Source organism: Pteronotus mesoamericanus, unplaced genomic scaffold (assembly GCF_021234165.1).
Source record: "Pteronotus mesoamericanus isolate MK-2021 breed Mesoamerican mustached bat unplaced genomic scaffold, CSHL_Meso_final contig_22, whole genome shotgun sequence".
In the NCBI taxonomy this organism is placed as follows: Eukaryota; Metazoa; Chordata; class Mammalia; order Chiroptera; family Mormoopidae; genus Pteronotus; species Pteronotus mesoamericanus.
The window spans coordinates 436,167-447,171 of record NW_026555090.1 but is presented as its reverse complement, the minus strand read 5'-3'; the positions used below and the strand labels follow the sequence as shown (position 1 = coordinate 447,171).

The following is an 11,005-nucleotide window of genomic DNA, read 5'->3' as shown; positions in this document are numbered from 1 at the left end:
ATCTTTGCGTCAATATTATACTGTCCAATCATGTGGCTTTCTAATAAGTCTTGATAAGCGTAGCACACATTGTCCAACTTTGTTCTCCCCTCCTCCCAAGTTCACGGAACCCACAGCAAGACCGTCCCAGTTTTCTTCCGGAAGATGGAGCTTGACGCTTAGATAAGAGCACGCCCTTCAGACCCTAGTGCCTTGCGCAACCCACCTGCACCCTGTGAGCCGCACGGCACGTCCAACGCGCTTGCGCAGCCTGAAGGCTGTAATTGGACAGAGCTTGGCGAAGGGCGTTTACATCAATTCCGGGGCGGAGATTGCAGCTGTTTGACTGGGGCTTTCTGCGACAAGCAGGTAGGGGCTGCGTAGGAAGGGCGGGGTGTCCAGGGGCGTGGGGTCCGCGCGGAGCACAAGGAGCGTGGGCGTTTCCCGACTCATTGCATTCCTGGCCAGGTGAGGGGGGGTCTGTGGGTGCAGAGGCCGAGCGGAAGCTGCAGGCTCCGAGGGGCGCGGGCCGGGCTTCCGATCCGCCTTCTTGCTGCCCGCGGCCCCGCAGCCCTGGAGCGGGGCTCGGCGCAGGCTCTCGCGCTGGAGCCTGGCGCTGGCGGTTTCTCTTTGCGGAGCCCTCAGCTTCGTTGAGCACTTAGTCTCGGTCTGCGCCGTTGGAAATGGGTGTATTGAGGGGTGGACCACCCACGTCTCGAAGAGTGTGTGTTCCCGGCTCGCTCCTGTTCTTTCTGCACCGACGGGACGTGAGCCTGGGAGTCCCCCAAAGTGTGCAAGAACCAGGCACTGGAGGCAGGCTGCACTGCAGCCTGGTGTTAGAGAATTAGGATAGGCAAGGGAGAGATCCCGTTTTCTTGAGGCAGGTGAGATGCCTCACTAAGATCATTCCTGCTCTGCGCTTTCTGGGTTGTGCGATTTGGGCAAATGTCTTAAACTCTCATCGCCTGTGTTTTCAGCTGCAAGTTTGGAAATAAGACATCCACTCATAAGGCTGCCAGCCATAAATGAGATTGTACATGGAAGGTACTCAGCTGGTGCCTGGCAACGTGGAGAGGCTTCCAGATTAACAGTTGACCGAAATTTATGTAGTCCTAACAGAGGTTGCTTACTAGAAAGGAGGCAGTGTAAAAATGGATATACGTAAATTGTGTTTTGCTGAATTGATGTGGGTTGTGTTTTTTGGGTTTTTTTTTTTAGGAATCAGAGGGACAACTAATTAAATTATTTTCCTTTGCAATATTTGGAATTTCTTTGGGATCATATATTTTAATCCAGTACCTTGGCCAATGGGGTAGGTTGGGGGTTCTTTTATTGCAAAAAACACAGACTCTCAAAAAGCCATTTTTGCTCTTGGGGCTTTGTTGTAATCTTATTTTGGGTTTAGATTGATTAGGGACCTGGTAGAAACACTATATACATATGCTGTGTCTTTTAGCCACGAGGGAAGTACTGTTTTAGGTCCACTTTAACAGGTGAAGAATCAAGGCTTGGAGAAGTTAAACGATGTGTCCAAAGTTGGAAAATCTAAAAGAGGACAAAAACAAAGTTAAAGGAGGTGTATTGGCATATGTAGAAGGCACCAGGAAGAGGGCGGGAGATGGCTCTGGGATGCCAGAGAGCACCAGAGTGAAGGGACATTGTCTCTTTACGACCTGGAGTTTCCTACTCGCAGAAAAGGGCAGTTGTCTTAAAGGCAAAAGTCTGCATGTCCTGGGCTAAGGCCAGCACAGGCTCTGTAGCCAGGTGTGGAACCTGCTGCCCTGAAGTAATGGATTCCTGATGAGCGTTGCTTTAAAAGAACCAGACACTACACAAGATTGTGCAAGCTGTATAAATGCATGATCACTTCACATCTAAAAAGATTCTTAGCTTTGTAAACAGACCCGTTTCAGGGTTCTTACAGTTAATGCATTCCTATAGTATACTTAAAATATTTGCTTTATTCAGATTTGTAGCTCTTTGCATGAAAGAGCTCTGTGCACTAGTCAAGAGCATGGAATGTGCCTTTCCTACCATACACTCCTTTTTGTCTCCATTATTTAAAAATAATAATAGTATTTATTCAGTGTAATGTGCAAGACACTATACTAGCATTTAGTTGGATTATTCAGTTCTCACAATAACCCTGTACAACAGAAACGATTACCTTCATTTATGGAGGGAAAGATGGACTCAGAGACAGTAAGAAATTTATCCAAAAGCACAGAGTAGTAAGAGCAGAGCCGATTCCATGTCACTGCCAAAGCTAGTGCTTACCTATGTGTTTCTTTCATTCCTTCACTTAACAGATACTTATTATTTTGTTTTATTGGCTTTCCTTTTAATGTCATCACCACTCATTTCTTTATTTTATGATTATCAAGGACCTGCTGTGGGCCAGACCCTGTGCAATGTGGGGGATACAAAGATGGCTGATGAGTAGAGAGTTGTTGAACACCTACTTTGTACTAGCAGTGTCCTAGGTGTGGGGTCTAACAGTGACGGCCAAGGCAGACACAGACCCTGACCTCAAGTCGCTTATAATTATAGCAAAGGAATAAATAGTAAACAATCAAAAACTAGATACTCACTACTACTGCGGTCATGCTATGGAGGATGGCAGAGGGTGCCATGAGGATATGTAATAGGGTTGTTTGGCAGGGGGAGGGAGTGGGGAGAGGCAGCGAAGACTTTCCCGAGGAGGGAAATATTGGGTTGGGCAAAAAGTCCCTTTAGTTTTTTTTGTAAAATGAAAGACATTTTTATTTTCACCAATAACTTTACTGATTTGGATAGTTTGAATATGTCAGCTGTCTCCTGCTTTTGGCTTCTAGTGGGTAGAGGCCAGGGGTGCTGTTAAACAGCTTCCAATGTAGAAGACAGCCTCCCAGCAAAGAATTACTTGACCAGAATGTCAATAGTACCAAGAAACTTCGCCAGCCACTTTTGACACGTTCAACCTCTCACAGCACCTTCTCCATACACTGCACACATTTTTTTTCCTTTTTGCATTTCAGTTGCGTTTTTACCTTTCTTGAAATAATAAAGCATAATATGCTGAAAATGTTTCTCCCATCTTCAATCTTAAAATGGCTGCACAAAAATTCACTAATTTTGATAATTTTTTTAAACATTATATTTCATCATATTTGTCTGTGGTTTGCAAATGATTTAACAAACATTTTTTAGCCCCACTATGTCCAAGCCCTAGGATGCAAACATGTATAAAGACGCTCTTTCCTTCCACCGTGCATAATGTAGACAATGTTTTATTTGCCATCCACAGAAGATGCTGCAATTATTTTGTCAACGTTATTCTTCAACACACTTATTTAGTATCTACTATGTGCGAGCACTGTTCCAGGACTGTAGCTCCCGCAAATAGTCATGGTCTCTGTGCTCAGGGAACTTAAGCTCCCAGTTGGGGCTGGAGGACAGAGGGAGGGAGAAAGTCAAGGAGATGAAGTTGGAGAGGTAAGCAAGAGTCAGACCACGCAGGTCTCACGCATGGCAAGGATTTGGGGCTTATCCTAAGAACAGTGGGAAGCCACTGAAGGATTCAGTCACAGGAGTAGCACCAGCAGCTCTTGTGTTCGATAAAGATCCCTCTGGCTCCTCAGCACAGGCAGGAGTTGATCAGGGTGAGGGCTATTCAGGATGTGAGCAGCGGGGCTTGGTGACCGTGCTGCTGTGGGGTGAGAAGGGAGAGGAAAGTGTCCGAGCTAATTCTTCCTTTTCTTGCTTGTGCATCTGAGGTAGGAAATCCTGGAGGAAGAGCGTGAGTTCAGTTTTAACTAAAATGCCTGTGAGATAACCCAAGCAGGGCTGCCACGAAGGCAACGGTACCGCAGGCTCTGAGATTCAGACCACAGAAAGGGGCTAAATCCCTAAAAAGCTCTTGTCAGGGAGGAATGCTTTTCCTGGTATGGAGGACAAAAAAAGGCGACCCAGTGGGCAGTGTGGAATTCTCTTCACGTTACTGTGGCGGGGGGGGGGGGCGGGGGTGTTAAGAATAAAATCTCCCGCCAACCTAGAAAATGGTCTCTACAAATGTAGAAAGAATGTTTGAATAAACATTCACCCAGAATGGGATGGATCACAGCCTCATCTGCTAATGAGATTTAAAAAACAAAGAAATCTGGGTCGTTTACAATACATTACATAACAGTAGGGTCTCGAGATTAATGGTAATTTCTCCTCCTGTAAGAAGTCCTCGCAGCACCAGCTGCTGCCTCTACTTTCACGGCTCGCCCTGAACCCACCTGGTAAGAGGAGTGGCCCTCTGTGCTAGTTAGTTGTCCTTGTCTGAAGGAAAAATAGAAAATCTCTAATCTCTGTGAACAGTAGCCATGGAACCCCCCCCCCCCACCCCTCCCGGGAGAAGGGGAATGGGATGCTTTCTTCCTTGACGCTTATTTCCATTTCAAAGAGACGCTTTCTAGGCCTTTTGGAAAAAGGATCTAGGTTTCATCAGTGGCTCAGTTTCTTAGCCTTTTAAAAGATGTTCATACACACCAAAGGGACAAAGGAAGGAATTAAAAATACTGGGTTTTGAAATGTTCTAAGAGAAAGGAGGGAGAAAAAAAGATCTCTTTTCCTTTGGCAACAGGGAAAATTCCATTTTAAAAACTGACTTACACTGTAGTGAAATGCAGAGCTGGAAAATGCGCAGTATGGGGATTTCTCTGAGGTGATTTCTGAGTGAGTTCCCCGTCCTTGTCCATGGGTTAGGATGCCCTCAAGTGGTTGGATCCAGCCCATAATTTCTTGTGCATTGATTTAAAGAAAAACGTTATCAGTGCTTCCGGATCCGGCTGGACTCCAGCCGCAGTGCTGGTCGTCGCTGGTGGTCAGCCTTTGAGTTTTGTTCTCTTTCATGTCAGTGATGCCATTTCTCACCTCCACTCAGTTGTACACGTGTGCGACCTTCCTGTGGCTGGTAATGGTATGATTTTAATGGGGAAATGCCCTCTCCATTAACCTATTCTGGAAGGCCCTGCGCATGGGGATGAAAATGGAGATTAAATGGCATGTAAATTGGCCTTGGAAGCTGCTTGCCACCACCAGCATAAGAAGTTCAGCGAATACCTTTGTATTCTACCGGGGCCCGCCTTCCCATCTTCCTAAATTCACCACAGCCTGAGACGTGGCCGCTGGAATGCTCCTTGAAGGGAGAGGCTTGCTGCGGCAGCTGAATTGCTGAACATTCGTACCGAGGGTTTGCGCTTGCTTGCTGTAGTTAGCTCTTACTTTGTTCCGGAAACACATGCTTGTACTAGTAACTAAATTTTGAAGTGGAAATGTAAATTTTTTTAGGTTTATGTGAGTAGGACATAGCAGTTGGAAATTGGAAATTGTATTAGTAAACTACTGTTACTTCAGAATTCTCTGTGAATATGGTAGTATAATCCAGACGAGTTTAAAATATTAGCTGAACTAAGTGAAGAAAGTTGCACCAAGTTCCTGTTAAGCAATTAGCTTATTTACATTCAGTTACTTCAGAAAAGCCTTTGTATTCTATCCAGGTGACGAGAACTGAGTTTAGGAATCGTATTCACCTCCAGACTGTATTAGAATCTTTCCTGTTTAAGGCTGCAACTAAGCATTAGTAGTTGTCATTTTTTCACATGACCTGAAGCGTAAAGAGTGTGGGCTTTAGAGTCTGAATACTTGGTTCCGATCTCCATTTTGCCGCTTCTCTGCCACGTGACTTCAGGCGCTTTTAGCCCTTAGCTGATGGAAACCCCTCAGACCTGCCGCGCTGGATTGCTGTGAGGATGCGAAGAGAGCCTGGGTGTGAAGTATGTAGCCCAGGATCTTGGCACATTGCAAATACTAAAAAAGCTAGTAGCTATTAATATTTTTTTCCACAGTAGTCATAAATGGTAACAGGCTAAAAATAACCTTTCCTGTAGTTTGTTTAGTAATGTGTATAATATTGTTTCAATTAATTGTTGTGTAGGTTAGAAAGAGTTAGAAAACAGGCAAAAGATTAATTATATTGGAAGTAAAAATATACTTCTAGTTTGAAGAGTTGGTATCTATAGTCCTTTCTGCTGCATTCAGAGGGATGCAGGATTGTGGCGTACAATCTCGTAGCGTCTGTAACGTAGGAAAAGCCTCAGAAAGCAGCACGTTCCCTCTTTTCCTGTCATTTGCCAGGTCTTCACAGAGGGTGGGCCGCTCTCTCATCTTAATCTGGAGATTTACAAATTAGAACGGTGAGCAGTGGTTCTTACATACCTGTGTGTGCACCTTCCAAGAGCCCAGTCTGGCGCCTTGCACACAAGAGTTGTCGTTTTTGCTGACTGCTGCCTCTTTGAAGTAGCAGTGAGGCCCCGAAGTCCCAGTTCCTGAAAACTAGGACACAGATGTGCTGGGAGGGTGCCGGAGATGTTAAAGGTTTTTAGTTGGCTGATCTCTTACATGCTGTTCATTTGTTCATCATTCATTCACCAGTGTTTACTGAACATCTGTCCGCTTTGTGCCCAGCACAGGAAGCACAGAGATGGATCGAGCACCTTTTCTTAGGCCGCTAGAGAGACGCGTGTTGACCGATCAAGTGCAGCAGTTTTCTGCAGGTTCTAGGCAATTCTGCGCTTCCTCCTCAGTCTTGTGGAAGGATATCGCACTGTATAGAGGCATCTCAATGAATGAAGACGGGAATAAAAAAGGGAAGGTCACTTCATTGCTCATTGGTAGATAGGGAGAGATAAGGAAATTTAAACTAATTAATTTGGCCATCCATTAGTGCTAGGCACAGCAAGGAAGGTTAATTTATTCCTTTTATTCCTTCTCTTTCTAACATTACCTACCATCTTTCTAGATAGATAATCCAGCACTGTAGTGATAATTTCTGTCATTTTTCTAGGTCGTATAAAAAAGTTTCTTAACAGCCTGGACTGGTGTGGCTCAGTTGGTTGGGCAACATCCTACAAAGCGAAAGGTCGCCAGTTTCATCCCCAGTCAGGGTGCAGGCCTGGTCCCCAGTTGGGGCGCATGTGAGGGGCCAACCGGTTGATGTTTCTCTCTGTCTCTTTCTCCCTCCCTTCCCCTCTCTAAAAATAAATAAATAAAATCTTTTTTTTTTTTTTTAAAGAAAGCTGCTTAATGTATATATACTTACAAAATTCTTCCTGCAACTGTGTAAGGCAGATAGTAGACATATTCTGCAGGTGAGGAAGCTGGTTGAAATAGTTAAGTCCAAAGACACTCATCCTGATTACAGGTGCGCAAATGAAGGTCTGCCTAGTTCCAAAGTCAGTGTACTGTATCAACAAACAGTTGAAATTACTATTCACACCTCTCATTTATATTTCAATAGAAAAATGGTAGCTGGCCACTTGATCTTACTGAAAAAGCAAGACAGACGCAAATTTAAAGAGATACCACTTAGTGGGGAAAAACACTGAATTGGAAGAAACAAAGTTTGGTTCTGTACTGGGTCAGAGGGAAGGTGTGATTGGGCAACTCTGTCAACTGACACCAGGCCAAGGGAACTGGATAAAGTGAGGAAATGCAAACTTATACAAGAAGAAAGTTTTGCAGTGATTGGCATCTCCCTCTCCAGCTTTAAATTAAGGATAATTGCTTTTTTCTCTCAATATTTTTAATTTAACTTTGCACAGATCTTACAAGGCATCTCTAGAAAGACCCTAACTGATATGCAGTATTCGAGAAGTCAGACATGCAGATAGGAATATTTGAGACACATTTCTCTCTGATTAGATTTGTGTTATTGTCAGAGTATTAATTTCTAGCAGTAGAAACAAGTTTATTAGAAGGTTCTTGGGACAAGGGAGAAGACTTTGGTATGCCAGAGTGAGGAGGTTGGGAAACCTCAAAAAAACAAAACTATAAAACAGGACAAAATTATCAAAAGTAACCATACTAGGGATCTGGATAGTGACCAAAGATATACAACAAATGGGGAAGGATTTATTCATGAAAAAGAGCCACAGATCATTAATTAGGTGAGGCCAATATGAACCTTAGTATTCTTGTCTGGAGCTGCTCCATCCCGTTGCCTCGGCTCATCATTCAGGGCAGTACTTCAACCAAGGCAGGGCTGGCTTCGAGGGCAGGCAGTCTCCCTGTTAGAGGGGCTGACTCTTAGGAACGGAGAGAAAACAAAACATGCGGCCCGGCAGCTTTGTCAGTAAGGGCAGCAGTTTTGGTGGCGGGTGGGTGGTGAAGACCTGCAGCTTCGCTCGTCAGAGGGTGTGTCTCTAACTGGGCAAGCATCGCACCAATGGACCAGCTAGAAATCTGACAGACCCGGAAGCGAGGCAGCCTGGACAGGCTGGATATACTCCCATGCTTCCTGGGTGACTGGAGGGAAGAAAATAGTAAAGATAAGGGTGGAAATAAGTGAAAAAGAGTCTAACATAACAAAAGATCAATGATGCTTAAAAGCAATGAGAATAACTTCTCATTACATACAGGGAAGCAACCTTACAATTAATAACTAACATCACAAAGAATGATGTTGGGACCTCTAGGTTCCCATGCAGCAAGTAGGGAGTGTAGAAGTTGTCCTTTCTTCCCAACAAGTAAAAAGGTGAACAGACTGAAAAATCAACCATCTTGTTTTAGATCCATCAGTTGAGGTCACAAGGAAAACTGCTGCCCGCCCGCCCCGCCCCATTAAAAGACAACCAGGTGCCCACGATCCCAGGTTAACTGGAGCAGAAGCCTGGGGCAGAAAACTTGACAGATTGCTGGAGGCTCCCTGTGGACAGTCTGAGAGTCGAAAACCTCCGAGAAATCCAGTCAAAAGGAGGCCCCCACGCCGTGGGGAGTTTTGCCTCCAGGAGTGCTACCGAGCCCCCACAGTGAAGGCTGGAGAAAAAGCCCCTTGTCCTGGGGGGGGGGGGGAGAAAGAACCAATTTTGAAATATGTCGGAGCGTCCTGTTCTGAACAAGGCCTCCCCTCAGGAGAACCTCTCTTATGAGAGTCTAGCCTACCTAGGAGCAGGGAACACCTGACCCCACCTCCTTCGAGGGAAAGCAGAAGTAGCTATATTAATACAGACAGAACAGACTTCAGAGGAAGAAAAGTGATCAGGAATAAAGAGATGTTATATAATGATATATAATGTCATGTCTGTTAAAAACATGCAAAGGATTAATTGGAAATAAAAATGTACTTCTGGTTTGAAGAGTTAGTGTTTATATACTTTCTACTGCATCAGAGGAATGAAGAATTGTGACATTAGATCTCATAACATTCTGTAACATATATACACACACATACACTCCATAGAGACAACATTTCTTACTGTGTATGCACCTGACAACAGTGTCAAGATTCACGAGGCAAAAACTGATAGAACTACAAAGAGGTGACTGTGCTGTTAGAATTGGAAACTTCAGCGCCTCTGTATCGGAAGTGGAGAGACGTGGCAGGCAGAAAATCAGCGAGGACCAAGAGGAAAGCGGGCTATGACAGGGAGGGGCCCAGCTGGGCGGTCTAAGCGCTGGCTGCGCGGACGGCGCGGAGGGTAGTGGCGAGGCGCAGAGGCGGCCCCGCTGTGCCTGGGAGCCCGTCCGCGAGGGTTGCGGGAGGGGAAGCCGCGCCGCCGCAGGGCCCTGCGGCGGAGCGCACGTCCGGAGGAGCCGGGCGTTCTCGGAACAGGGAGGTGAAGCAGCCGTCAGAGTAGGGGTTGGAGGTGCAGGGGGCGGTGCTGACGACAGACCGGGACGACCACGGGATTCCGACTATGGGGAGGGGTGGGAGAGGGGCCAGAAGAGCGAGTGCACAGAGCGGTTTGGGTTTGGGGGGCCAGGGGCTGCCCAGAAGACCGGACTTCCCACGGTGACTGACGGGGCTGCGGGGCGGGGTGAGATGGTCAGTCGTGGCCAGGCCGAGGGGTGGCAGGTTGGGCAGTGGGAAGGGGTGGGGAGGGGGGCCTTGCTGGGCACCTGCGCTGGTCTCCGGCTGACTCGGGGCGCTGTGGGCGGAGGCCTACCGCCGGCCGGTAGATGGCGAGGGCCATCTTCGAGGGCTTCGGTCTTCAGTCGCCACTAAAATCGTCAGGGAGTCAGCGTTCCCGGGTCTCACCCTTTGTGGCGTTACCAGTTTCCAAGATCCACATTGGATGAGGCCATTGATTTATGTGTTTTCTCTTAAGATTTTATTTATTATTTATGTAAGAGGGGAAGAGAGGGACAAAGAGGGAGAGAAACATCAGTGCGCGAGAGAAACATCGACGACTGCCAACACCACGACCAAGGACCTGGCCCACAGCCCTGGGCAGGTGCCCCGACCAGGAACCGAACAGGCGAGCCCTCACTCTGCTGAAAGACGCTCAGCCGGCTGGCCGCGCCGGCCGGGGCTTGAGTTATGTTTCAGCAGGTGCTTCTCAAGCAGGTAGTGATGGGACTGCAGAGGATAACGTGGCTCTGACCCAGCATGTTCATGAAATATGGCAGGAAGGAGGCCTGAGAGAGTCTGGTGGCTTAGTCTGCAGCCGGTCGCCGGGCCTCGGGTCCCATGAAGGGGCCGGACCAAGTTCCCCCTCCCCACTCCATGCTGCTCCATGTGGATGCCGCTGTAACTTGACATTGGACAGTTGGTTCTCTTGTGTTCTACTTGGGGTATTTATTAGCTAATGTTATCTTACAAGGTTGGTACTTCTAGTGCAGCTAATTATTCACTTTCCAACTTCATTTTAGCAAAGTTGGGCATGAAGAAGAAATTACAGAAATGTTCAAAGATGCACAGAAGTAAAATGCTACAGCAAACCTTCATTTACCCATTACCCAGCGTCAACAACCATTAGCATTTTGCCGTACTAGAAGGATCTTAAGTCTTTCATTTCCTGTCTTATAAATTTGGTTTTAATGTTTGCTTTCATCTCATTCTGTGGCCAAGCTTATTAATGTTTATGTGATCGGAAGAAAAACATATAAACATACACACATGCTTTCTAGTATAAATGCAGTTTAAAAGATAACCCTTATGCTGTTATACTGACAATAAATATTGTGAATGTGTAAAAGATATTTTCAGTTTAAGGAATTT

The 11,005-nt window shown here is 46.2% G+C and overlaps 1 protein-coding gene across 2 annotated transcripts in view; it reads left to right on the top strand.

Moving 5' to 3' along the window:
* The first annotated feature begins 303 nt into the window (after positions 1-303).
* Positions 304-11,005, top strand: part of DHRS7B (dehydrogenase/reductase 7B) — a 77,465-nt gene continuing 66,763 nt past the window's right edge. Inside the window, exon 1 of one of the 2 annotated variants that reach the window (XM_054571110.1) lies at positions 304-348. The gene's annotated coding sequence lies outside the window, so the exon portion shown is untranslated. Of the gene's footprint in view, positions 349-402; positions 448-11,005 lie in introns of those variants that run through there. The other variant, XM_054571111.1, reaches the window with a different exon arrangement.